The sequence below is a fragment of the Poromitra crassiceps genome (genome assembly GCF_964638095.1).
Source record: "Poromitra crassiceps genome assembly, chromosome: 18".
NCBI lineage: Eukaryota > Metazoa > Chordata > Actinopteri > Beryciformes > Melamphaidae > Poromitra > Poromitra crassiceps.
The window spans coordinates 27,970,513-27,996,530 of record NC_139636.1 but is presented as its reverse complement, the minus strand read 5'-3'; the positions used below and the strand labels follow the sequence as shown (position 1 = coordinate 27,996,530).

Here is a 26,018-nt window from a genome sequence, read left to right as displayed (position 1 = left end):
GAGTACAGTGATCCGTTTATGAATCAAAGTGAAGAGTACAGTGATCTGTTTATGAATCAAAGTGAAGAGTACAGTGATCTGTTTATGAATCAAAGTGAAGTACAGTGATCTGTTTATGAATCAAAGTGAAGAGTACAGTGATCCGTTTATGAATCAAAGTGAAGAGTACAGTGATCCGTTTATGAATCAAAGTGAAGAGTACAGTGATCTGTTTATGAATCAAAGTGAAGTACAGTGATCTGTTTATGAATCAAAGTGAAGAGTACAGTGATCCGTTTATGAATCAAAGTGAAGAGTACAGTGATCCGTTTATGAATCAAAGTGAAGAGTACAGTGATCCGTTTATGAATCAAAGTGAAGAGTACAGTGATCCGTTTATGAATCAAAGTGAAGAGTACAGTGATCTGTTTATGAATCAAAGTGAAGTACAGTGATCTGTTTATGAATCAAAGTGAAGAGTACAGTGATCTGTTTATGAATCAAAGTGAAGAGTACAGTGATCCGTTTGGGAATCAAAGTGAAGAGTACAGTGATCTGTTTGGGAATCAAAGTGAAGTACAGTGATCTGTTTGGGAATCAAAGTGAAGAGTACAGTGATCCGTTTATGAATCAAAGTGAAGAGTACAGTGATCTGTTTATGAATCAAAGTGAAGAGTACAGTGATCTGTTTATGAATCAAAGTGAAGAGTACAGTGATCTGTTTATGAATCAAAGTGAAGAGTACAGTGATCTGTTTATGAATCAAAGTGAACAGTACAGTGATCTGTTTATGAATCAAAGTGAAGAGTACAGTGATCCGTTTGGGAATCAAAGTGAAGAGTACAGTGATCTGTTTGGGAATCAAAGTGAAGTACAGTGATCTGTTTGGGAATCAAAGTGAAGAGTACAGTGATCCGTTTATGAATCAAAGTGAAGAGTACAGTGATCTGTTTATGAATCAAAGTGAAGTACAGTGATCTGTTTATGAATCAAAGTGAAGAGTACAGTGATCCGTTTATGAATCAAAGTGAAGAGTACAGTGATCCGTTTATGAATCAAAGTGAAGAGTACAGTGATCTGTTTATGAATCAAAGTGAAGAGTACAGTGATCCGTTTATGAATCAAAGTGAAGAGTACAGTGATCTGTTTATGAATCAAAGTGAAGTACAGTGATCTGTTTATGAATCAAAGTGAAGAGTACAGTGATCTGTTTATGAATCAAAGTGAAGAGTACAGTGATCCGTTTATGAATCAAAGTGAAGAGTACAGTGATCTGTTTATGAATCAAAGTGAAGAGTACAGTGATCCGTTTATGAATCAAAGTGAAGTACAGTGATCTGTTTATGAATCAAAGTGAAGAGTACAGTGATCTGTTTATGAATCAAAGTGAAGAGTACAGTGATCTGTTTATGAATCAAAGTGAAGTACAGTGATCTGTTTATGAATCAAAGTGAAGAGTACAGTGATCCGTTTGGGAATCAAAGTGAAGAGTACAGTGATCCGTTTATGAATCAAAGTGAAGTACAGTGATCTGTTTATGAATCAAAGTGAAGAGTACAGTGATCCGTTTATGAATCAAAGTGAAGAGTACAGTGATCCGTTTATGAATCAAAGTGAAGTACAGTGATCTGTTTATGAATCAAAGTGAAGAGTACAGTGATCTGTTTATGAATCAAAGTGAAGAGTACAGTGATCCGTTTATGAATCAAAGTGAAGTACAGTGATCTGTTTATGAATCAAAGTGAAGAGTACAGTGATCCGTTTATGAATCAAAGTGAAGTACAGTGATCTGTTTATGAATCAAAGTGAAGAGTACAGTGATCTGTTTATGAATCAAAGTGAAGAGTACAGTGATCCGTTTATGAATCAAAGTGAAGTACAGTGATCTGTTTATGAATCAAAGTGAAGAGTACAGTGATCTGTTTATGAATCGAAGTGAAGAGTACAGTGATCCGTTTGGGAATCAAAGTGAAGAGTACAGTGATCTGTTTATGAATCAAAGTGAAGAGTACAGTGATCTGTTTATGAATCAAAGTGAAGAGTACAGTGATCTGTTTATGAATCAAAGTGAAGAGTACAGTGATCTGTTTATGAATCAAAGTGAAGTACAGTGATCCAGTACAGTGATCCAGTACAGTGATCCGTTTGGGAAAGCCCTTCAGCACAATGAGAGTGCGCTGCTGGAATGATAATAGTGTGAGCAGCAATAGGTCACAGATGTGGATGTAGTGAAGAGAGGGGACTTGAGCTATATCTTATGTACTGAATGCCGTTACTTCACATGTGTCTCGCATGTAGGAATACTGGTTGAATCCATTTAGTAAGATAGTCTTTGTATTTAGCCACGCTGTGTCAACTGATGTTCGCTATATATATACTTATATTTACTTATTTATATATATACTTGCTATTTATCCATGTTTTAGACAAACACTTCTGAGATGCTGTAGAATTAGAATTAGGGGGGCAAGAGTTTCATGTGTTTCCATTCTCTTTGTGGATGTGTGTGTAACATGTCTGCAGCAGTGCAGCTTGCCTTTCTCCTGAGGTACTATGGCCACGGCCCCCTGTTGGTGTGCAAGCAGTGGTGCAGCTTGGTCCGTTGAGTTGTGTGAGGTCTGTGACTATACCAGGAAGACAAAGGGGCATATTTTTCGGGGCAGGGGGTTCCGGAGCGGTGCTACGGTGTTGCCTGCCCCCCCCGTCCATGTCCTGACTGCCCCCGTCCATGTCCTGACTGAGGAAGAAAGGGAAGGGGGGGGGGGTGTCTTTATGTTTCCCCTGGCTGTGAGTGTGCCACAACATTCCACAATGGAGGCCATTGTTTGTTTGGGGGAGAGAAAGCGTGGGTATTTTGTTTCAATCATTTCTGGAAGTCTTATGTTTGACATGGTGGGGGCTTAGCACTTCCTGTGGTTGGAGGCAGGCTTGTTCTCTATGCCCGTTTTTTTCCCCCACTTCTGCCTCTCCTCTGGCATCTCCCCTTTCTGACCCCCCCCCCCCCCATCCCAACCGCCCCCACCCCCCCCCCCCATCCCAACCCCCCCCCCCCCACACACAACACACACACACACAGCCACCCCTGGCATCTGGTGGGCACCGTGTCATCTTTTGAAAGCTCTCTCACCTGACTCTGGGAAATACACACACACACACACACACACCTGTGGAGATGTGTTGTGATGTGTGGGCTGACACAGGCTGGAGGGGGGGTGCTCCGTCACGCCATGCCGGGCCGGGCCGGCCTGGAGGGCGTTTAGAGCCGCGCTGTCTGTGGTGCCTGTGGACTCCATCACCATGCTCCACACTGCAGCCCGCCCGCTCACTTCCTCCTGCTTCCTCCTTCCTGTGCTGCTGCTCTGATGACATCTCACCTCTCCTACGTGCACACCGACGCTGCTGACTCCTCTTTAATCCCACTAAGGGCTAATCTGTCATGGGGGAGGATGTATGTCTGCTGGTGCTGAACACTGCATCATCTGATCAGAGCAGAGGAAGGTCAGCTGACTTGTGCCCTGCTTGGCCGCTCATTTCCCCGTTGCGTCGTCAGACAAGGAGCACCTGTCCGCTGCATGGATCAATCCCCGTGACCCTGAGCTCCCAACACAGCAGCATCCCTGTGCTACACGTCTGCTTTGGTTCCTCCCTCCTGTGCTACACGTCTGCTTTGGTTCATCTCTCCTGTGCCACACGTCTGCTTTGGTTCCTCCCTCCTGTGCTACACGTCTGCTTTGGTTCATCTCTCCTGTGCTACACGTCTGCTTTGGTTCATCTCTGTGCTACACGTCTGCTTTGGTTCATCTCTGTGCTACACGTCTGCTTTGGTTCATCTCTGTGCTACACGTCTGCTTTGGTTCATCTCTGTGCTACACATCTGCTTTGGTTCATCTCTGTGCTACACGTCTGCTTTGGTTCCTCTCTCCTGTGCTACACGTCTGCTTTGGTTCCTCTCTCCTGTGCTACACGTCTGCTTTGGTTCATCTCTGTGCTACACGTCTGCTTTGGTTCATCTCTGTGCCACACGTCTGCTTTGGTTCATCTCTCCTGTGCCACACGTCTGCTTTGGTTCATCTCTGTGCTACACGTCTGCTTTGGTTCCTCTCTCCTGTGCCACACGTCTGCTTTGGTTCCTCCCTCCTGTGCCACACGTCTGCTTTGGTTCCTCCCTCCTGTGCCACACGTCTGCTTTGGTTCCTCCCTCCTGTGCCACACGTCTGCTTTGGTTCCTCCCTCCTGTGCTACACGTCTGCTTTGGTTCATCTCTGTGCTACACGTCTGCTTTGGTTCATCTCTCCTGTGCCACACGTCTGCTTTGGTTCCTCTCTCCTGTGCCACACGTCTGCTTTGGTTCCTCCCTCCTGTGCCACACGTCTGCTTTGGTTCCTCCCTCCTGTGCTACACGTCTGCTTTGGTTCATCTCTCCTGTGCCACACGTCTGCTTTGGTTCCTCCCTCCTGTGCTACACGTCTGCTTTGGTTCCTCCCTCCTGTGCTACACGTCTGCTTTGGTTCCTCCCTCCTGTGCTACACGTCTGCTTTGGTTCATCTCTCCTGTGCCACACGCCTGCTTTGGTTCCTCTCTCCTGTGCCACACGTCTGCTTTGGTTCCTCTCTCCTGTGCTACACGTCTGCTTTGGTTCCTCCCTCCTGTGCTACACGTCTGCTTTGGTTCATCTCTCCTGTGCTACACGTAGGGCTGGGTATCGAGTTTCGATACTTACTTGGCACCGAAATGGAAACATCGATACTAAGGGGTATCGAAGCCTCCCTTGTCAATCGATACCAATTTTCGATACCAAAACAAAACAGCGTCATTGAGCCTATAAGCATGCGACATGCTTGCACGCCGCGCTCTAATACGGCTGGTGATTGGCTGTCATGTAGAGGCATGCAGGAAACGTTACGCCCACTTTAGCCGGTGTGTTTGTTGTGACTGTGAGCCAGGCGTGCGGTGCGGATATAGTATACAAGAAGTTAGCCACTCAAGCTACTCCTATCCTGGAGTACCATATGGCGAAGATGATGAAAAGCAGGAAAAGAAACAGAAAGAACACGGACTGGTTTCCACAGATAAGAGAAATAATTGAGAGGTGGGTCAGCTTACCGCAAGTTAGCGGTTATCAGATCCCTCAGTCTGACAAATCCATGCATCTGGCTGTGAGTTTTAGCTAGCAGATCGTTTAATTAATTGCCGCCGTAACGTTATGCGCAAGCGGGCATTGAGTATTTTTAGCAACTCGTTAACAAACGCTGATGTCATGATAGTTTGTTGAATGTAAATGCGATTCATTTATATTGATTGGCTAGTCAGTGAATGCGTGAAGTGGAGCTGTCTCGTCAGATTTGACAAGAATGACGTTCTGTTGCAGCAGTGAGCATTAAACACTGATCTGCAACACTAGCGTTAATGTTTAATTAATTAGCGTTAACGTTATGTGCAAACGTTATCGCCCATTATGTATTTTTAGCAACTCGTTAACAAACGCTGATGTCATGATAGTTTGTTGAATATAAATGGGATTCACTTTGTGCCATTGGCTATATTGATAGGCTAGTCAATGCTCAACTAGTCTTCCATGCATGAAGTGGATCCATCTCATCAGTTTGGACAAGAATAGAGTTCTGTTGCATCAGTGAGCATTAAACCCTGATTTGCAACTCTCTGTTTTGCACTGAAAACTATTCCACTGATTTATTTGTTTTACATTTCTTTCGTTTGTAGTACTTCCAATATTTTTTGTAGGGACGGCAATACGTTTAGAGAACTTAAAGTTATGTTAAATACAGTAGGTTTTATTTTTTCTGCTGTAAAACTTAAGATGGGGGGAAAACTAAAGATTTGTAAAATAATTTCAATGTGTAATGCTGTTTTATTTTTGTTAAAATGGATTTTTCTAAAAATTGGTATCGAAAAAAGTATCGTTCAGGAACCGGTATCGAAATCCAAGTATCGAAACGGTATCGATATCGAAAAATTTTGAACGATACCCAGCCCTAGCTACACGTCTGCTTTGGTTCATCTCTGTGCTACACGTCTGCTTTGGTTCCTCTCTCCTGTGCTACACGTCTGCTTTGGTTCCTCCCTCCTGTGCCACACGTCTGCTTTGGTTCCTCTCTCCTGTGCCACACGTCTGCTTTGGTTCATCTCTCCTGTGCCACACGTCTGCTTTGGTTCATCTCTCCTGTGCCACACGTCTGCTTTTGTTCCGTGGAAGAATAGATGGAGTGATCTCTCTTTTTCTCCAGTGCCACATCTTTTTTATATTAAGCAATTATTTCCCAATATGTCTCTATCTGTCTCCTAAATCTCTCTCACTCTGTCTCTGTCACCCCCCCCCCCTCTCTCTCTCTCTCTCTCTCTCTCTCCCTTCCCCATTTGAGCATCCCTTCTTTCATCGTTGGAGACATTTCACAGTATGAAGCCCAGCTGGTAATTGAGTAAGCTGTCTGCTGGTAAAAAAAACGTCAGACTTTCACAATAACACATGATGAAGGTTGACGCATTATCCAAGCTCCTCCTCGCTTGACTTGAGTCGAGTGAGAAAGGCTTGCTTAGAAAAAAATCGTTCCATGTGTACTGTGTGTGTGTGTGTGTGTGTGTGTGTGTGTGTGTGTGTGTGTGTGTATGTGTGTCTGTGTGTGTGTGTGTGTGTGTGTGTGTGTGTGTGTGTGTGTGTGTGTGTGTTATTCTGCCTCATCCTAACACTGACCACACACACTGGCCCATCAGACACCACACGGTGGACATGCATGGTAAGGCGGGGGGGATCGTGCAGGGTGGCCTCTGCATCCCTGCGTGCAGCGTGCCACCATGTCCTTTGAGCGTCACACACACCACGCACACACACACACACACACACACACACACATCACACACACACACACACACACATCACACACACACACACACACACACGCCGTGCACTTTCCACACCAACAGCATTAAGACCACTCACACGCAGCCCAACTCCACCATACACACGCTACCAGAGAGAGAGGAAGCACAGAGAGAGAGAGAGAGAGGGAGAGAGAGAGAGAGCACAGAGAGAGAGAGAGAGAGAGAGAGAGAGGGAGAGAGAGAGAGCACAGAGAGAGAGAGAGAGAGCACAGAGAGAGAGGGAGAGAGAGTCAGAGAGAGAGGGAGAGAGAGAGAGCACAGAGAGAGAGGGAGAGAGGGAGAGAGAGAGAGAGCACAGAGAGAGAGAGAGAGAGGGAGAGAGAGAGAGCACAGAGAGAGAGAGAGAGAGCACAGAGAGAGAGGGAGAGAGAGTCAGAGAGAGGGAGAGAGAGAGAGCACAGAGAGAGAGGGAGAGAGAGAGAGCACAGAGAGAGAGGGAGAGAGAGAGAGCACAGAGAGAGAGAGAGCACAGAGAGAGAGGGAGAGAGTCAGAGAACAGAGAGAGAGGGAGAGAGAGAGCACAGAGAGAGAGGGAGAGAGAGAGAGAGGGAGAGAGAGAGCACAGACAGAGAGAGAGGGAGAGAGAGAGCACAGAGAGAGAGGGAGAGAGAGAGAGCACAGAGAGAGAGGGAGAGAGAGAGCACAGAGAGAGAGGAGAGAGAGAGAGCACAGAGAGAGAGGGAGAGAGAGAGCACAGAGAGAGAGGGAGAGAGAGAGCACAGAGAGAGAGGGAGAGAGAGAGAGCACAGAGAGAGAGGGAGAGAGAGAGCACAGAGAGAGAGAGGGAGAGAGAGAGAGCACAGAGAGAGAGGGAGAGAGAGAGCACAGAGAGAGAGAGGGAGAGAGAGAGCACAGAGAGAGAGGGGGGGAGAGAGAGAGCACAGAGAGAGAGGGAGAGAGAGAGCACAGAGAGAGAGAGGGAGAGAGAGAGCACAGAGAGAGAGAGCACAGAGAGGGAGAGAGAGTCAGAGAACAGAGAGAGAGGGATAGAGAGAGAGAGAGAGAGCACAGAGAGAGAGAGGGAGAGAGAGAGAGCACAGAGAGAGAGGGAGAGAGAGAGCACAGAGAGAGAGAGAGAGAGCACAGAGAGAGAAGGAGAGAGAGAGCACACAGAGAGAGAGAGAGAGAGAGAGCACACAGAGAGAGAGGGAGAGAGAGAGATAGCATAGAGAGAGAGGGAGAGAGAGAGAGAGAGAGCACAGAGAGAGAGGGAGAGAGAGAGACCAAAGAGAGAGAGAGGGAGAGAGAGAGACAGAGAGAGAGAACAGAAAGAGAGAGAGAGGGGGCAGCATGGTTAAGCCTCTCTGCTCTACATGCTGTCTGTCATAGTTCTAATGCTCATAATGCTGTTTCACTGCCTGTGACTTTTTCTCTCTTTCTTATTTCTCGCTCTTTCCTTCTCTCTCTCTCTCTCTCTCTCTCTCTCTCTCTCTCTCTCTCTCTCTCTCTCTCTCTCTCTCCCCTTCTCCTGAACAAGGGTGGCCATGTGAGCTGCTGAGGTCCCTAAAAGGGGCAAGTCAAGCTGTGTGTGTGTGTGTGTGTGTGTGTGTGTGTGTGTGTGTGTGTGTGTGTGTGTGTGAGTTGAGAGAGCGAGGAGGAGGAGGAAGGACTGAACTCTCCTCCCACTCTGAAAAGAGGAGGTGAAAAATGGGGATAGAACCATGATGTCACCGGCAGCCAATAGGAAGTGTGGGCCGGGGACCGTTTAAGGCCTGTCAGCTGTCCTGCTCCATCCACATCAGCTGCTGGTCCAGTCAGGCTTTATCCAGGCTCTGCCCCCCGGGTCTGACCCTTTGGCCTCTGGCCTCTGGGCCTAGCAGAGCCCCACACCCCCCCTCTGGCCTCTGGGCCTAGCAGAGCCCCACACCCCCCTCTGGCCTCTGGGCCTAGCACAGCCCCACACCCCCCTCTGGCCTCTGGGCCTAGCACAGCCCCACACCCCCCTCTGGCCTCTGGGCCTAGCACAGCCCCACACCCCCCTCTGGCCTCTGGGCCTAGCACAGCCCCACACCCCCCTCTGGCCTCTGGGCCTAGCACAGCCCCACACCCCCCTCTGGCCTCTGGGCCTAGCAGAGCCCCATACCCCCCTCTGGCCTCTGGGCCTAGCACAGCCCCACACCCCCCTCTGGCCTCTGGGCCTAGCAGAGCCCCACACCCCCCTCTGGCCTCTGGGCCTAGCAGAGCCCCATACCCCCCTCTGGCCTCTGGGCCTAGCACAGCCCCACACCCCCCCTCTGGCCTCTGGGCCTAGCACAGCCCCACACCCCCCTCTGGCCTCTGGGCCTAGCACAGCCCCACACCCCCCTCTGGCCTCTGGGCCTAGCAGAGCCCCACACCCCCCCTCTGGCCTCTGGGCCTAGCACAGCCCCACACCCCCCTCTGGCCTCTGGGCCTAGCACAGCCCCACACCCCCCTCTGGCCTCTGGGCCTAGCACAGCCCCACACCCCCCTCTGGCCTCTGGGCCTAGCACAGCCCCACACCCCCCTCTGGCCTCTGGGCCTAGCACAGCCCCACACCCCCCTCTGGCCTCTGGGCCTAGCAGAGCCCCATACCCCCCTCTGGCCTCTGGGCCTAGCAGAGCCCCACACCCCCCCTCTGGCCTCTGGGCCTAGCACAGCCCCACATCCCCCTCTGGCCCTGGGCCTAGCACAGCCCCACACCCCCCTCTGGCCTCTGGGCCTAGCACAGCCCCACACCCCCCTCTGGCCTCTGGGCCTAGCAGAGCCCCACACCCCCCTCTGGCCTCTGGGCCTAGCAGAGCCCCACACCCCCCTCTGGCCTCTGGGCCTAGCAGAGCCCCATACCCCCCTCTGGCCTCTGGGCCTAGCAGAGCCCCACACCCCCCCTCTGGCCTCTGGGCCTAGCACAGCCCCACACCCCCCTCTGGCCCTGGGCCTAGCAGAGCCCCATACACCCTGTCCCTGGTTTGTCACTGGAACCCTGTCCACAAGCTAAATATGGTGGAGATTAAATAAGGAACTGCTGTCTGTCAGTCGGTCCCATGTTTTTTCAAAGATCCCTGTATCCTGGCTTTGCTGCTTGTGTCGTGAGACCAGGAGGGAGTGAGAGGGGGTCCTCTCGCCATTCCCAAGTGTCGGCATTCCGATCATTGACTTCTATGCTTTCGGAGAGGCGGCCCTTTTTATCTCCAAAAAATGTTTCGCCATTGCGAAAGATATTAGGTCCGCCATTCCGACATAGTATATTGAGTTATTTAGCTTACAGGGGTGGGAGAGGTTAGGTTTAGGGTTAGGGTTCTGGGGGAGGTTAGGTTTAGGCGTGGGGGGTGGGAGAGGTTAGGTTTAGGGTTAGGGTCTGGGGGAGGTTAGGTTTAGACGTGGTGGGCTGGGAGAGGTTAGCTCCAGCCGGTCCCCCCGGGTTAGGGTTAGGGTTCTTTCGCAATGGCGAGACAATTCTCCATTCCGACAAAATGCCGGTATTTCGGAGTGCCGACATTTCGGAATGCCGAGGTGTCCCCGAGTGAGAGAATATCAGATTAACACTGAAAACTTGGATGAAACTGGTGGCTGTGCTGAGCCTCAGGTTAACACTGAGACAGATTGAAACTGAGCCTGGGAGTGAAACTTACAGTGGGTGACGTCACCCCCCCCCCCCCCCCCCCCAATTTGTTCAGAGACTTGTAAACAGTGACGTTGTTTTACACTCCGCTGCACATGCTATGTGTGTAACTGCCGAGCCTTATTTGGTGCTGTTGTTGCCCAATTGGTAATGAGGACAGCCAGGCTATTTATTATGAGTTCATTGTTTACCGCAGTATAATAGCTTTTCAGCATAATCAAAGGCTTTAAAAGCCACACCGTAAACCTACACCGGCTGCTCGATTGTCACCCTCTGTCTGCACAACCTCTGGGAATAAAGGAGATGCTTGAGGTGACGGAGGTAAGTGTCTTTATCCTCCTGTGCTGCTGCTGTTGTTGTCGTTGTTGTTGTTGTTGTTGTTCAGCTGGCCGTAAAAGTTCCTGCAAAGCTGTAAGCTTTTAACTGGATGAGCAGACAGGAAATTGGCAAAGCAAGCATGAGGTTTTGTGTTTTATGAGGGAAAAAGTCAACTTGTCTCTGGTCTCTTTCATGTGAAATGAAGCTGTGTGTGTATTACGACAGACACCCGATCAATACGGTACCCCTGTACTATGTGATACCATCTTATCGGACGTGACACTTAAAAGGCCCCGAGCCCCACGTCTCTGTAGCTTGGAGAGAGAATAGGCTCACTGTCCTGTGTCTGAACACATGTTCACTCTGGGCACAACTGTCCCCGCTGAACCCACACAGCTTGTCCTTTTTAAAGAAACTAGTGCCGCCCGCCGCACAAAAAGGAGACTGTGTGTCCCCCCTCAACAAACACCCTGTGAAACTGAAATGAGGTGGAGGAAAAGGAAAGCCTGCTGCCAGATGTCATATTTGAAGTGGCTAATGGGGAGCGCATACTGAAAGCCAGCCTCCAATGGAGGTGGCAGACGCCGTGGCTTCCGACATCCCAGAGAGGAGAAGAAGAGATGCGCCGCAGTAACAACATTTCACCACCGGCTGTCTGGGTGTGCCAGTTTCCCAGCCCGCTGTCATCTGACAGAGAGAAAAGCTGCAGTCAGACAGAGACAGACAGACACACACAGACACACACAGACAACACACACACACACACACACACACACACACACGACGATATAATAGCCTTTCATGATCCATGAGTCTATCCTATGTATGATGTCTGTGATATTCTGTACGGTAACACAGACGTAAACATGACCTCTCTGTTGTGTTGTGTGTGCAACAAGCACACACATAATGGTAATATGGACACCGACACATGCACACGCAAGCTCGCAGACACGCACACACACATGCACAAAATGCACACACATCCCTGCTTGCACCGACATAAAACGTAAACAAACTCAAATGTAATTTTATAGGCTTTACAGTCCGCTAGCTGTCAGCTTAGTCATTGACTAATGGCCTCGTCACTGTTTTGCGAAGCACTCCCCATTTGAACCCGGTAGGAAAGGCTCACATTGAATTATGAACTTGTTTCTCATCATCTTTTTAGCTCAGGGCAAAATGTTGCCCTGCTTCATCAGGATTAGGGGCCTCCTTGAAGTCCAGATGTGAAATGCAGATCATTTGTCATTTTGAATCCAGATGTTGTGCCAGCAGAGAGAATGTGTGCCGGACGGCGCGCCAGGATGAAGTCTGGGCACCGTGTGTGCCAGGCAGCGCTGCTAAAGCCTGTGTGTGCCAGGCAGCGCTGCTGAAGCCCGTGTGCCGCAAAGCTGCAGATGGCTGCCGACAGAAATAGGCTTTGGCATCAGAACCACTACTGTCCTGATGAGAGGCTGAAACGAGTTCAGAGAGGGTGCAGACTGCAGAGTGAGAAGCGTTGGGGTGAAGTCAAAAGTGTTGCGTGCCACAATCACAGGCACTGTAGATGAATCCTGTAAAATCATGTTCATCCAAAGAGCCTGAAAGCGTTTGAATGTATTGTGATTTAACGTAGCAGCGCCTTATGGGCGGGAAGCTGTCTCGACTGGTAGGTGCACAACCACAAATCAGTCTGTGCGCCGTCACTCAAAGATCCCACAATTGAAGCCAAACAAAGTTGTTCTTTCGAGATATCGGTGCTATTCATCCTCACTGGCTGTGTCTTTAATGGGAGCAAATTATTCATGGGGATGTCTCTTCAGCAGCATTCACCGGAGACGTTAGAAGGTAATGCGTATAGGAGGAGGAGAGATAATGTTAGGACTCGACACACTCGGTGCTCTCACTAACCCCTAGCAGCCAAACAGCTTGCCAGCCAGCCAGCCAGCCAGCACGGAGGTGCCAGGAAAACACACTGTATTTAATGAAGCAGATCTGGGAACTCAGGTATTTTTAGACGCCACTCTTAGTGAGAGGGAACACCTCGGAATGGGTGAGAGGGAAAAAACATGGCGGCCCGAGTTCTCCCTGAGGTTATTCTTCCCATACTAATGCCTATCTTAGCCGCACCAGGCGTAACCTTATAGGTGCCTCCTGCAATGCCTGCTGATGATCTCTATGTGTCTCATTATCAAGCTAAAACCAATTTGGTTTTTGCCCCCCTGCTGAGCGTTACATATCACATGACCTCTTCTTCTTTTTCTTTTTTTCTCTTTTTTTTCTCTCAATGAACAGATCAGCCTCAGAAATGCGGCGGGCCGGGCGATGCACCCACTCGCCATTCATTCATTGAGTAATAATAAGTCACACAACGGCCCTCTCTGTATAATAATGATCGATTTAGACGCCTCTTCCAGAGTGGAGCTGAAACGATGCTGTGTGTCGTGAATTTGTGCGATGGCTGGCTGCTTAGTGGGCAGGTTAGTGCCACTCTGACTGGAAAGGAAAGGCGAGGGAGAGAGGGAGAGAGATGGAGAGAGATGCCTGTTTTCCTATGCCAGTAAACCCAAGCCTCCATGACAGCTATATATACAGCCACCGTGGAGGAGGCCTGTCTTTAGGGGTAAAAATACGACTCCAGAGGTGACGTCTGTCAAGAGGGTAAACCGGGGAACTGCGACTTCTGCTCTACCCAGTCACAGGGATTATATATGGCTTGGGTCCAGGCTCCGCTATATGGGGCGCGAGGCGAGCGCGCTGGTCAGTCCTGGTGGTGGTGACACAATCATTCAGATTCTGTCTGAAACAGCTCTTTGTTCAAGGGGGCTTGAGTGTGTTGACACGCACTCTCTGTTTCTATGAACCTATATCCCACTTCATATCCCATACACAAATAGCCCTTTCAAGATGCATTAACAGAAAACAAATTATACTTACTACGCAAACAGAGCTTACACAGAAAGCACAAAGCAAGAGTCAATAGAATAAGGTGTTTACATGCGTCGCGTCAGTGTGCTGGCTAATATTGGCGTAAGCCATGCTATTCAGGATTCCAATAGCCACAGGATATGGGCTTATCTGGACTGCTGCAAATGGGCTGTGTGATGTTTGCATGCACCAATTCTCAAATGGAATCCTTGCATCCCGCAAGTAATATCAGAATATTAATGTCCATTGTATTCGTCGTTGTGTTGTGAAAATGCCAACTGAAATAGATCTTTTTATTTTGCAGTTTGGCTTTAACCATCTCTCAGGAGTCACTGACTGGAACAATGTGTTGGTGTTGGGTAGTTCTGAAAACCTGTGTACTGTTAGTAAATGTGTTGGGTGGTTCTGCATACCTGTTTACTGTTGGTAAATATGTTGGTGTTGGGTGGTTCTGCATACCTGTGTACTGTTTGTAAATGTGTTGGGTGGTTCTGCATACCTGTTTACTGTTGGTAAATATGTTGGGTGGTTCTGCATACCTGTGTACTGTTTGTAAATGGGTTGGGTGGTTCTGCATACCTGTTTACTGTTGGTAAATATGTTGGTGTTGGGTAGTTCTGAAAACCTGTGTACTGTTAGTAAATGTGTTGGGTGGTTCTGCATACCTGTTTACTGTTGGTAAATATGTTGGTGTTGGGTGGTTCTGCATACCTGTTTACTGTTTGTAAATGTGTTGGGTGGTTCTGCATACCTGTTTACTGTTTGTAAATGTGTTGGTGTTGGGTGGTTCTGCATACCTGTGTACTGCTGGTAAATATGTTGGCGTTGGGTGGTTCTGCATACCTGTGTACTGTTGGTAAATATGTTGGCGTTGGGTGGTTCTGCATACCTGTGTACTGCTGGTAAATATGTTGGCGTTGGGTGGTTCTGCATACCTGTGTACTGCTGGTAAATATGTTGGTGTTGGGTGGTTCTGCATACCTGTGTACTGTTGGTAAATGTGTTGGTGTTGGGTGGTTCTGCATACCTGTGTACTGCTGGTAAATATGTTGGTGTTGGGTGGTTCTGCATACCTGTTTACTGTTTGTAAATGTGTTGGTGTTGGGTGGTTCTGCATACCTGTTTACTGTTTGTAAATGTGTTGGTGTTGGGTGGTTCTGCATACCTGTTTACTGTTTGTAAATGTGTTGGTGTTGGGTGGTTCTGCATACCTGTGTACTGCTGGTAAATATGTTGGTGTTGGGTGGTTCTGCATACCTGTGTACTGTTGGTAAATATGTTGGCGTTGGGTGGTTCTGCATACCTGTGTACTGCTGGTAAATATGTTGGCGTTGGGTGGTTCTGCATACCTGTGTACTGCTGGTAAATATGTTGGTGTTGGGTGGTTCTGCATACCTGTGTACTGTTGGTAAATATGTTGGCGTTGGGTGGTTCTGCATACCTGTTTACTGCTGGTAAATATGTTGGCGTTGGGTGGTTCTGCATACCTGTGTACTGCTGGTAAATATGTTGGCGTTGGGTGGTTCTGCATACCTGTTTACTGTTGGTAAATATGTTGGCGTTGGGTGGTTCTGCATACCTGTTTACTGTTGGTAAATGTGTTGGTGTTGGGTGGTTCTGCATACCTGTGTACTGTTGGTAAATATGTTGGCGTTGGGTGGTTCTGCATACCTGTTTACTGTTGGTAAATATGTTGGTGTTGGGTGGTTCTGCATACCTGTGTACTGTTGGTAAATATGTTGGCGTTGGGTGGTTCTGCATACCTGTGTACTGTTTGTAAATATGTTGGTGTTGGGTGGTTCTGCATACCTGTGTACTGTTGGTAAATATGTTGGTGTTGGGTGGTTCTGCATACCTGTGTACTGTTGGTAAATATGTTGGCGTTGGGTGGTTCTGCATACCTGTTTACTGTTGGTAAATATGTTGGCGTTGGGTGGTTCTGCATACCTGTGTACTGTTGGTAAATATGTTGGCGTTGGGTGGTTCTGCATACCTGTTTACTGCTGGTAAATATGTTGGCGTTGGGTGGTTCTGCATACCTGTGTACTGCTGGTAAATATGTTGGCGTTGGGTGGTTCTGCATACCTGTTTACTGTTGGTAAATGTGTTGGTGTTGGGTGGTTCTGCATACCTGTGTACTGCTGGTAAATATGTTGGCGTTGGGTGGTTCTGCATACCTGTGTACTGCTGGTAAATATGTTGGCGTTGGGTGGTTCTGCATACCTGTGTACTGTTGGTAAATATGTTGGCGTTGGGTGGTTCTGCATACCTGTTTACTGCTGGTAAATATGTTGGCGTTGGGTGGTTCTGCATACCTGTGTACTGCTGGTAAATATGTTGGCGTTGGGTGGTTCTGCATACCTGTTTACTGTTGGTAAATGTGTTGGTGTTGGGTGGTTCTGCATACCTGTGTACTGTTGGTAAATGTGTTGGTGTTGGGTGGTTCTGCATACCTGTTTACTGCTGGTAAATATGTTGGCGTTGGGTGGTTCTGCATACCTGTGTACTGCTGGTAAATATGTTGGCGTTGGGTGGTTCTGCATACCTGTGTACTGTTGGTAAATATGTTGGCGTTGGGTGGTTCTGCATACCTGTTTACTGCTGGTAAATATGTTGGCGTTGGGTGGTTCTGCATACCTGTGTACTGCTGGTAAATATGTTGGCGTTGGGTGGTTCTGCATACCTGTTTACTGTTGGTAAATGTGTTGGTGTTGGGTGGTTCTGCATACCTGTGTACTGTTGGTAAATATGTTGGCGTTGGGTGGTTCTGCATACCTGTTTACTGTTGGTAAATATGTTGGCGTTGGGTGGTTCTGCATACCTGTTTACTGTTGGTAAATATGTTGGTGTTGGGTGGTTCTGCATACCTGTTTACTGTTGGTAAATATGTTGGTGTTGGGTGGTTCTGCATACCTGTGTACTGTTGGTAAATATGTTGGTGTTGGGTGGTTCTGCATACCTGTGTACTGTTGGTAAATGTGTTGGTGTTGGGTGGTTCTGCATACCTGTTTACTTTTGGTAAATATGTTGGTGTTGGGTGGTTCTGCATACCTGTTTACTGTTGGTAAATATGTTGGTGTTGGGTGGTTCTGCATACCTGTTTACTGTTGGTAAATATGTTGGTGTTGGGTGGTTCTGCATACCTGTTTACTGTTGGTAAATATGTTGGTGTTGGGTGGTTCTGCATACCTGTTTACTGTTTGTAAATGTGTTGTTGTTGTTGGGTGGTTCTGCATACCTGTTTACTGTTTGTAAATGTGTTGTTGTTGTTGGGTGGTTCTGCATACCTGTTTACTGTTTGTAAATGTGTTGTTGTTGTTGGGTGGTTCTGCATACCTGTTTACTGTTTGTAAATGTGTTGGTGTTGGGTGGTTCTGCATACCTGTTTACTGTTTGTAAACGTGTTGGTGTTGGGTGGTTCTGCATACCTGTGTACTGTTTGTAAATGTGTTGGTGTTGGGTGGTTCTGCATACCTGTTTACTGTTGGGAAAGGCAATCAACAACAAAGCAACAACAGCAGCACAGCAGCTGCAGAGTGGCCTGAGGGTAGGAGGAAGGGGTGTGTGTGTGTGTGTGTTGTTGTGAGGGGAAATGCCACGCATGCCTGAACACACAGACCAGCACATAGTTGTGTGAAAAACACAGTGCTGGTCTTTAGTGGGCACGGGAGTGGAAGAGACCCAGAAACACTGGGCCGGGGAGGAATGGGCTCACACACACCTTTGTGCTGCGCGGTACTGAACAGAGGTTTAGCCCAGCTGTCCTGATCCAGCTGTCTGCATGAGAAAATCACATCATGCTCCATGCCACGCAAAAAAAAAAAACCTCTGATCAGCAGAACAGTCCGTCTCCCCGACGAGCAGCACGCTCTGTCTGGAAAGGTGAAAAACACTACTAGATTAGATCAGTCCATTGCGGTACTTGAGACGCTGTAGCACTATAAGACAGTAGTGGAATCTGTGATGCGGTTTGCCTTTTGGCCGTGAGTGGAGGAAGCATCCTCTCTCGGGCTGTCTGGGCTGATGTGTGGTTTAAAACAAGTGTCTGGAGTGATCCACGCGGGGCTCCCTGGGAGGATCGTGTTGCCGGATGAGGATGTGGCCTGATGGAGCCCAGGGAGGGAGGCATCGGCCTCGGAGCCTGTGTGATCCGGCCTGCAGCCGCCCCTGATCGGCCTGCCTGCCTGCCTGCCTGGCCTGCCGTCTGCTACTGTACTCCTGTTCAGCTAGCTTACTGTCTGCTACCGCGCTCAGTGCCACCGTAACCTGAGCTCACCGGCTCGGACTCTGTGCATACAGAGTAGGAGGCTTCACATCCCCACACAGGCCAGTAGATGACTTTAGGTGTGCAGAGTGAAGACTTCACTAAAAGGAAGCGATGGAGAGATACATTTAATCATCTAGCTGGCCTAATGGAACTATGGCCCCGTTTCTATTGTGGAGCAAAGAGAGCAAATTGACATTTTGCCATGCAAGTACTGTACCATTCAAAATGAAGTACTGTAGTTACAGCAAATATAATGATTATGTAGTTATATCTTTTTACAAAAACAACAACAGAAAATCATGTACTTGCAGTGTTTAATAACATACTGCTCTATGAGTATTGTATGTTACTAATGCAGCATTTCTATCAATTATATAAGCCGTTTAAAGTCAGTGAATTGATAAATATTGCGTCATTACAGCTCCAGTGTAAGCTAGTAATGTATTGTTATTTTTAACACCTAAACTTTTCCGGTTAGGGGTCGACCTTATTGGCAGGAGTCATTTTCCTGGGGTTTGTTCCCTGCCTCGTCTGTTCAGGTTTTCCCTCTCGGTCCGGGGAAAAAAGCCGTGCTTAATCACTATGGTTACGACTCCCCCCCTCCTCCCAACACCCGCTCCAGAGAGGACTTGTTTACCATCTCTGCTCCAGACTCAATAACATGTCAATCATCGGGATTAGAACCGCCCCCGCTCGCCTGCTATTGGTCCGGCGGAAATTTCCCAGTTCAAACCTCCAGCCCCACCCCCTCCCTGCCGTCCCTCCCCCCCTCAGCCCCACTGTGTGAATAATGAATGATTTCCCAACTCTGTCTGTCACGCTTCCTATTCATCCTCCGTGACACAGGGAAAACGGATGCTGTTGTTATGATATGTCAAGAATGGGATAATGTTTTAATACGTCTTCTGTTCTTTTCTAACATTTTTATGTTGCACTGTGTTGCCGACAGCCCCAACAGTGGTTTGGAAAAGCATATCGGTTGGTCAAATTCGATCGTTTTTCACCCCATATGTCATGGTCGGAGGCATGCTGGCTGTAAACGTGTCACCAGCGTCCCAATGTAAACAGTGTAGTAGTCTACTACGCAGCGAGAGGGACATGACTTGCATTCAGATGAGGAGCACTGCTGCACTGCAATCCTCTTCCTCTCAGGCACCCGCTGTTTTTCTTCAGTATAATAATATACTTGTTTTAGCATCCAAGCGTTAGCTCCTCCCCCCCCCCAACACTACACTACACACACACAGACACACACTACAGTACAGTGTACACACACACACACACACACACACACACACACACACACACACACACACACACACACACACACACACACACACACACATTGACGCCCTGCTCCAAGCAGGTGTTGAAATCTAACCATCTTCTTATCAGATCAAGGCAGTTGATTTTCCATCCCTGGATGGACAGAAGATGTAGGGGAGCAGGCAGGACATGGTTGATGGGCTATGGGTCACATGACCCTGAACCCCCCCCCTTGCATGCCCCCTGCAAGAAAGGCAAGGCCAGCCTGATCAATGAATATATTTGGTGCTCTCTCTCTCTCTCTCTCTCTCTCTCTCTCTCTCTCTCTCTCTCTCTCTCTCTCTCTCTCTGTTTCTCTCTCTCTCTGTTTCTCTATTGCAGCATCATTTTCATTTTTGGTCTCAGAGCGGTATTTGCAGCCATGCCTTTGCATCCATTCATTTTCGTAGCCATTTGTTCTTGCTGTCTTCTCTCCGTTACGCCTCCATGATGGGGGCTGTCTTCTCCCCGTTACGCCTCCATGATGGGGACTGTCTTTGAAAGGCAGGCTTCTCTCCTGTGGACTTCCGTGCCGGCACCTGAAGTTGTGTTCAAATTGATTTATTTAGGAAAAACCCCTTGAGATGAATCATCTCGTTTTCGAGGGGGTCCTAAGATACAAAAGAACAAGTCAGGTTACAATTCAAGGGAAACAAGACAGACAAAACAAAAAAAACAAAAAAATATTTGTTGTTATTGTGTTGGTGCAGAGGAACAAGGGATTAACATTCTCCCCCTGATTGCTGTGCCGCCTGGAACATTCTAGAGATTCTTCACATAGTCAAGAGACTAGAGGAGACAGCAAGCTTTGCACAGCACTGTTGTCTTCGGCCTATTAGTGATGTCCCCTGTAGTGATGTCCCCTGTAGTGATGTCCCCTGTAGTGATGTCCCCTGTAGTGATGTCCCCATGTAGTGATGTCCCCTGTAGTGATGTCCCCTGTGTTTAATAGAGGTTGTAGGGATGCAGACGCTTCAGTGCCGACTCGTCTCATTGGACTATAGATGAAATGGACTGGGCCACCCCTCGTGTCCCAGTGCTCCGGCCAGCAGCAGGGGCAGACTGGGTGGTTGCAGTGTCTGTGGTGACCTGTGGTGGTGTCTGACCTGACTGTTTGCTCAGGGAAAGGGCAGCATGGAGGGGGGTTGTGTAACTACTAATATGAGTGGAACAACATTGAACCCCCCCCCCCTCTTTGTTTGACTCTACACCCTCAGAAATTTAGATTATTGTTAAAGTTCCTCTTGACTACTTATTATTTACGGTGAATTCGTTCTTCTGTGCCATCTTTTGGACCATAATAGGTGTATTATATAATATGTAGCCTACATGAATACAGTCAAATCTTGAACTGCTGGAACATCGGCACAGGGACAACAGACTGCGATGTATAGAGGATGGTGATGAGACACATTGTCAGACTTCTCCTATAAGTGGAGCCCCTTGTTAGGTATACTTCCCTTTGCTTTGAAGTAGTGGAAGCCCACAATGCCATGCATAGCTATGTGCCATGCATAGCTCTGTGTGGAGAGCAGCAGTGTGGAAATAGGGCCACATTAGGAGCATCTATAAATAGAGGAGGATTGTATCCTTGATACCACGGGTTGTTTGGTCACGCAGGGAAACCGGGTCGACTTATATGGATTGTAAGGCAGCAACACCACCCCCCCCCCCCCCCCCCTCCTCTCTCCTGGTGGAAGGTATGCATGCTGCAACCCCCCCCCCCCCCCCTCCTCTCTCCTGGTGGAAGGTATGCATGCTGCACCCCCCCCCCCCTCTCCTCCTCTCTCCTGGTGGAAGGTATGCATGCTGCACCCCCCCCCCCCCTCCTCTCTCCTGGTGGAAGGTATGCATGCTGCAACCCCCCCCCCCCCCCTCCTCTCTCCTGGTGGAAGGTATGCATGCTGCAACCCCCCCCCCCCCCTCCTCTCTCCTGGTGGAAGGTATGCATGCTGCACCCCCCCCCCCTCTCCTCCTCTCTCCTGGTGGAAGGTATGCATGCTGCACCCCCCCCCCCCCCCCCCTCCTCTCTCCTGGTGGAAGGTATGCATGCTGCAACCCCCCCCCCCCCCCCTCCTCTCTCCTGGTGGAAGGTATGCATGCTGCAACCCCCCCCCCCCCCCTCCTCTCTCCTGGTGGAAGGTATGCATGCTGCACCCCCCCCCCCTCCTCCTCTCTCCTGGTGGAAGGTATGCATGCTGCACCCCCCCCCCCCTCCTCCTCTCTCCTGGTGGAAGGTATGCATGCTGCACCCCCCCCCCCCCCTCTCCTCTCTCCTGGTGGAAGGTATGCATGCTGCACCCCCCCCCCCCCCTCCTCTCTCCTGGTGGAAGGTATGCATGCTGCACCCCCCCCCCCCCCCCCCTCTTCTCTCCTGGTGGAAGGTATGCATGCTGCACCCCCCCCCCTCCTCTCTCCTGGTGGAAGGTATGCATGCTGCACCCCCCCCCCCCCTCTCCTCTCTCCTGGTGGAAGGTACTGTATGCATGCTGCATCCCCCCCCCTCTCTCCTGGTGGTAGGTATGCATGCTGCACCCCCCGCCCCCTCTCCTCTCTCCTGGTGGAAGGTACTGTATGCATGCTGCACCCCCCCCCCCCCTCTCCTGGTGGAAGGTATGCATGCTGCACCCCCCCCCCCTCTCCTCCTCTCTCCTGGTGGAAGGTATGCATGCTGACACCCCCCCCCCCCCTCTCTCCTGGTGGAAGGTATGCATGCTGCACCCCCCCCCCCCCCTCTCTCCTGGTGGAAGGTATGCATGCTGCACCCCCCCCCCCCCCTCCTCTCTCCTGGTGGAAGGTATGCATGCTGCACCACCCCCCCCCCCCCTCTCTCCTGGTGGAAGGTATGCATGCTGGAATTTCTCTTCATTCAGGAGTGTGTTAAAGTGATGCGGAAGGAAGGAAGGGACCTCCTCCAACGAGGCTCATTATGAGAGTTTGCCTTGGCTGCCCCCTTTTGGTGGAATTCCAAGAAAACTGCTCTCTTTATTTCTCACTCAGTGCAAAATGTGCCAGAGCGATGTGCCTGCTTTCAGCGCACTCATATCAGCATCATATTTCTTATCTGTGATATGAGAACCTGTGCGTGTTGCTATTTGTTGCTCTAGAGCGCTGACATTTGTTTTGGACCAGGTCCAGAATAGTTAGATACACTATGAAGGATCCAGCCAATCAGCTCTTGGTGAGGCTGATATTGGAACAAACTTTTATTGTGTATCTATATATATAGCTTAGGAAAAGGCCATATAGCTAAACACTTCATGTTACACACACACACACACACACACACACACACACACACACACACACACACACACACACACACACACACACACGCACACACGCAAATCAAACCCTTGCACCCAGGAACTTATGTGCGGTTTAAATGTTTATCTTATCAGAAATAGATTATTTAAAATGCCTGAGGTACCGCAGTGAATTGAACAATAAAGTTATTGTATCAGATCTATTGAGAGGGATTGGAATTTTTTCTGAGGAAAGAGCCAGAGATTTTCTTTTGTCATAAAACCCTTAAGGAATTTTCCAAACGGACCATTTCACCTCTTCTGCGCTATATTTGATTTGACTGAATGTGAGAAAGAATGGCAAGCATTTGAGAAGCTGTCAAGAGTGGGAATGCTCATTCTCTTCCCTTGTGAAGCGAAACTGGAGTTGGCAGTGGTGGAGTGTGTGCTTATTCTGCAGCACTGCAGTAGTGCCGTGTAGTCCCTGTAGTAGTGCCCTGTAGTGCCCTGTAGTAGTGCCCTGTAGTGCCCTGTAGTAGTGCCCTGCAGTACTGCCCTGTAGTAGTGCCCTGTAGTGCCCTGTCACCTTCTTAACCTACACAGATGTTTTGTAAAGCAGCAGTGTTTGTGTTTTATTTACAAGCAAATCAACAGTCCAGGTCCTTTCCTCTCTCTTGCGCACACATGCCAACATGCATCTCTACAGTGTACACACACACACACACACACACACACACACACACACACACACATACACACATCTATGTCCCCCTATATAAAAGTGCCTGCCGATGTAGATTGATACAATAATGCTGTTGACGACAACTACAATGCGACAATTTGTAGTGTCACAGACAGTCCAGTGTTTGTGTGTGTGTATGCGTGGGGGTGTATGTGTGCTGTGGGTGTGTGTGAGTGTGCGGATGTGGATGTGGATGCTCTGGCTTTGCACCAGGAGGCGGTTGCTAAGGAACCAGGAGTGCCGGAGCTCAGTTCAGCTCAGCTCAGCTCAGCTCAGCTCAGTTCAGTTCAGTTCAGCTCAGCTCAGTTCAGCTCAGCTCAGCTCAGTTCAGCTCAGCTCAGCTCAGTTCAGTTCAGTTCAGTTCAGTATTAGTTCAGTTCAGCATCATTGCCCCTCTGGGGAAATGTGTCTTGCAGCAGTAACAAAGAGCAGAACAATAAAGACAAAACCTTCCACAAACACTTCAGCTGGGATACAAACAACACAAAGGGTATGTGGTCTTTGCGCAAAATGGGCGGCAGGGCTGCGCTGCGTGCGCAAGTTAGATGTTGCTGCTATTATGCAAATGAAGCAGATTGAAAGATTTCTCATCTCTTGTACATTTCCCCCTCTGGGGAACGTGAACCCTCATCTGCCTCTTTCTTATAGCTGCTCCTTATCTGGATAGAGCCTCCTCAAACGGGCCACGAGCATATTAGCACCAAACAGCCGGCCGTCAAGGGCCCTCCAGAGCCCTTCACACAGGTCCACACACCAGGTGCTTCTCTGTGGAGTGGACTGGTCTGAAACTAGGACGCCCCTGCCTGCCTGCCTGCCTGCAGTGTCTCAAGATTAGTTAGCAGCGGGACACTGCATCGTCACCTTGCCTCCCTTTACTGTGCATCTGCTGTCCCTGATGCGCGCCTCTATGGCTGGGCTACAGAAGAAGAAGACAAAAGATCTGCTTCTTCTGGTCCATTAGAAACAGACACCTCCCTGTTGTCCTTTCTGTCAGTGTCACTGTCAATGCTCTCTGTAATGCACATGGGCTTATCATCAGCACTCATTAGGAACTTTGGGCTAATACCAAGCAGGTCTAAAGGTGCGTTCACACCGAGATATTTATTTTTCGCTCTGTCGCTCAAGTCAACCCTTTGGAATCGCTCTGTCGCTCTGTTTAAATCGCTCATCAACAGGCACACGAAATGACGGACATGTGGGGGATATAACGTTACGCAATGTCATGCTGTTTGTCCACTACGAGCCACCGTCATTGTTTACAAGCTAAGCCTATCAGCTGCGAGCTGCATACCGGTAGTACAGACTTCACTTCATGTCAGCTGTCAGCCTGTCAATGCGGTTTGTTGCCACACAATAAACCAGCGGTTTGTTCCAAGCACAGAGTGATCCTTGACTCGCTCTCACACGGCAGCCAATCAGCGTTGAGCGGCGAGCGACTGATGCCAGCGTATTTTCGCTCGAGTTGGGATATTTCATCTGGGGCGACGAGCGTATTTTCTCCCTATCGCTCTGTCTCTGCCGCTCGGACGCCCAGCGATTATTCTCCCAGGCGAATATACGCTCAATCGCTCGTTTGCATTGACTTTGTATGTAAACTCGACGCCAGCGACAAACTTTAATAGGTCGGTGTGAACGCACCTTAAGCAGGTCCTGTCTTACTACCTGCATGAGTATCGCTGATCATAAATGGCAGATTACGCTCCTTGTCATCATTTATGTTATTTTCAGTCTCAAATGTTGCATTTGGATTGATTGATTGATTCTTTGCAGATGTAGATACTTGCAGTATGTTAATGGTCATTTAGATTGATTGGTTCTTCGGAGGTGTAGTAGATACATTATGTTAATGGTCATTCTGGATGCAGAGGCGCTGTCAAGGCGAGAGGTTCCACAGTAAACAGGGCGCAGCCTGTCCTCCGCTGTATTGTAAGACAAGAGTGTATGTCAAGCGATGGGAATGTGTGCGTGTTATTGATAACACATTGCCACGAGGATGGGTTCCTCGCTGATGCTCAGTAGACAAAGAGAAGATTCAAAACTTAATTTGAAACACCCTGCTCTTCTCCACACAACAACCATTCGACTTGTGGATCTTCTCACGGGCCCCCGGAACGGACGCGGCTCTCTCTTGGAAGCCGCTGTGGTCGTGACTTTGAGAGTGGGAGTTTTCTTAGACGTCGTCTTTGTCTTCAATTAAAGCAGTCGAATACATTAATGTTTTTTTCCCACCAACAATTCACTGAAAGCTGTGCAACTTGATTGCAAAGATGTTCCGATTTTGAACGGTGACTTTTATGTCGGCCATTAGAGTGATAAACATTACCTGCGTGATGGAACGACTCTGGCTATAGTGATAAAAGAGGGGCGCGCATGAATAAGCCTGCAGGAATTTCTTTGTCTCGCACGTTGCTTTCATACAATACAGGGATGATAGAATGGCTGCTATCAGGCCTGTAGGAGATCCATCCATCATACTGCAATGCTGTGGAGGCATCTGACACGTCCACACGTGCCTCTCTCATAGTCAGTAGCTGTGGAGAAAACATCCAGAGTGTCTTCTCCTCTTTGCTCCTGACCTGAAAATAATTCCCTGCTTTAATAGTCCCAAACTGCAGTAATGTGTATCTGTATAGTGAGGCCAGCAGCGCTGCAGCTGCAGCTGGCACAGTAGGCCCTGTGTCACAAATCCTCATACTGGAGCGGCTGCGTCTGATTGGCTGATTACAGTTTGACCTCCTCCTCTTCAGTCCTCTTCACCTCTGACCTCTGGTCCCG

At 48.9% G+C, this 26,018-nt stretch overlaps 1 protein-coding gene across 1 annotated transcript in view; it reads left to right on the top strand.

The window, feature by feature from the left end:
* Positions 1-26,018, top strand: part of igf1ra (insulin-like growth factor 1a receptor) — a gene marked incomplete at its 3' end in the record, with an annotated part of 164,779 nt that overhangs the window by 102,933 nt on the left and 35,828 nt on the right. The gene's annotated exons all lie outside the window — the stretch shown is intronic.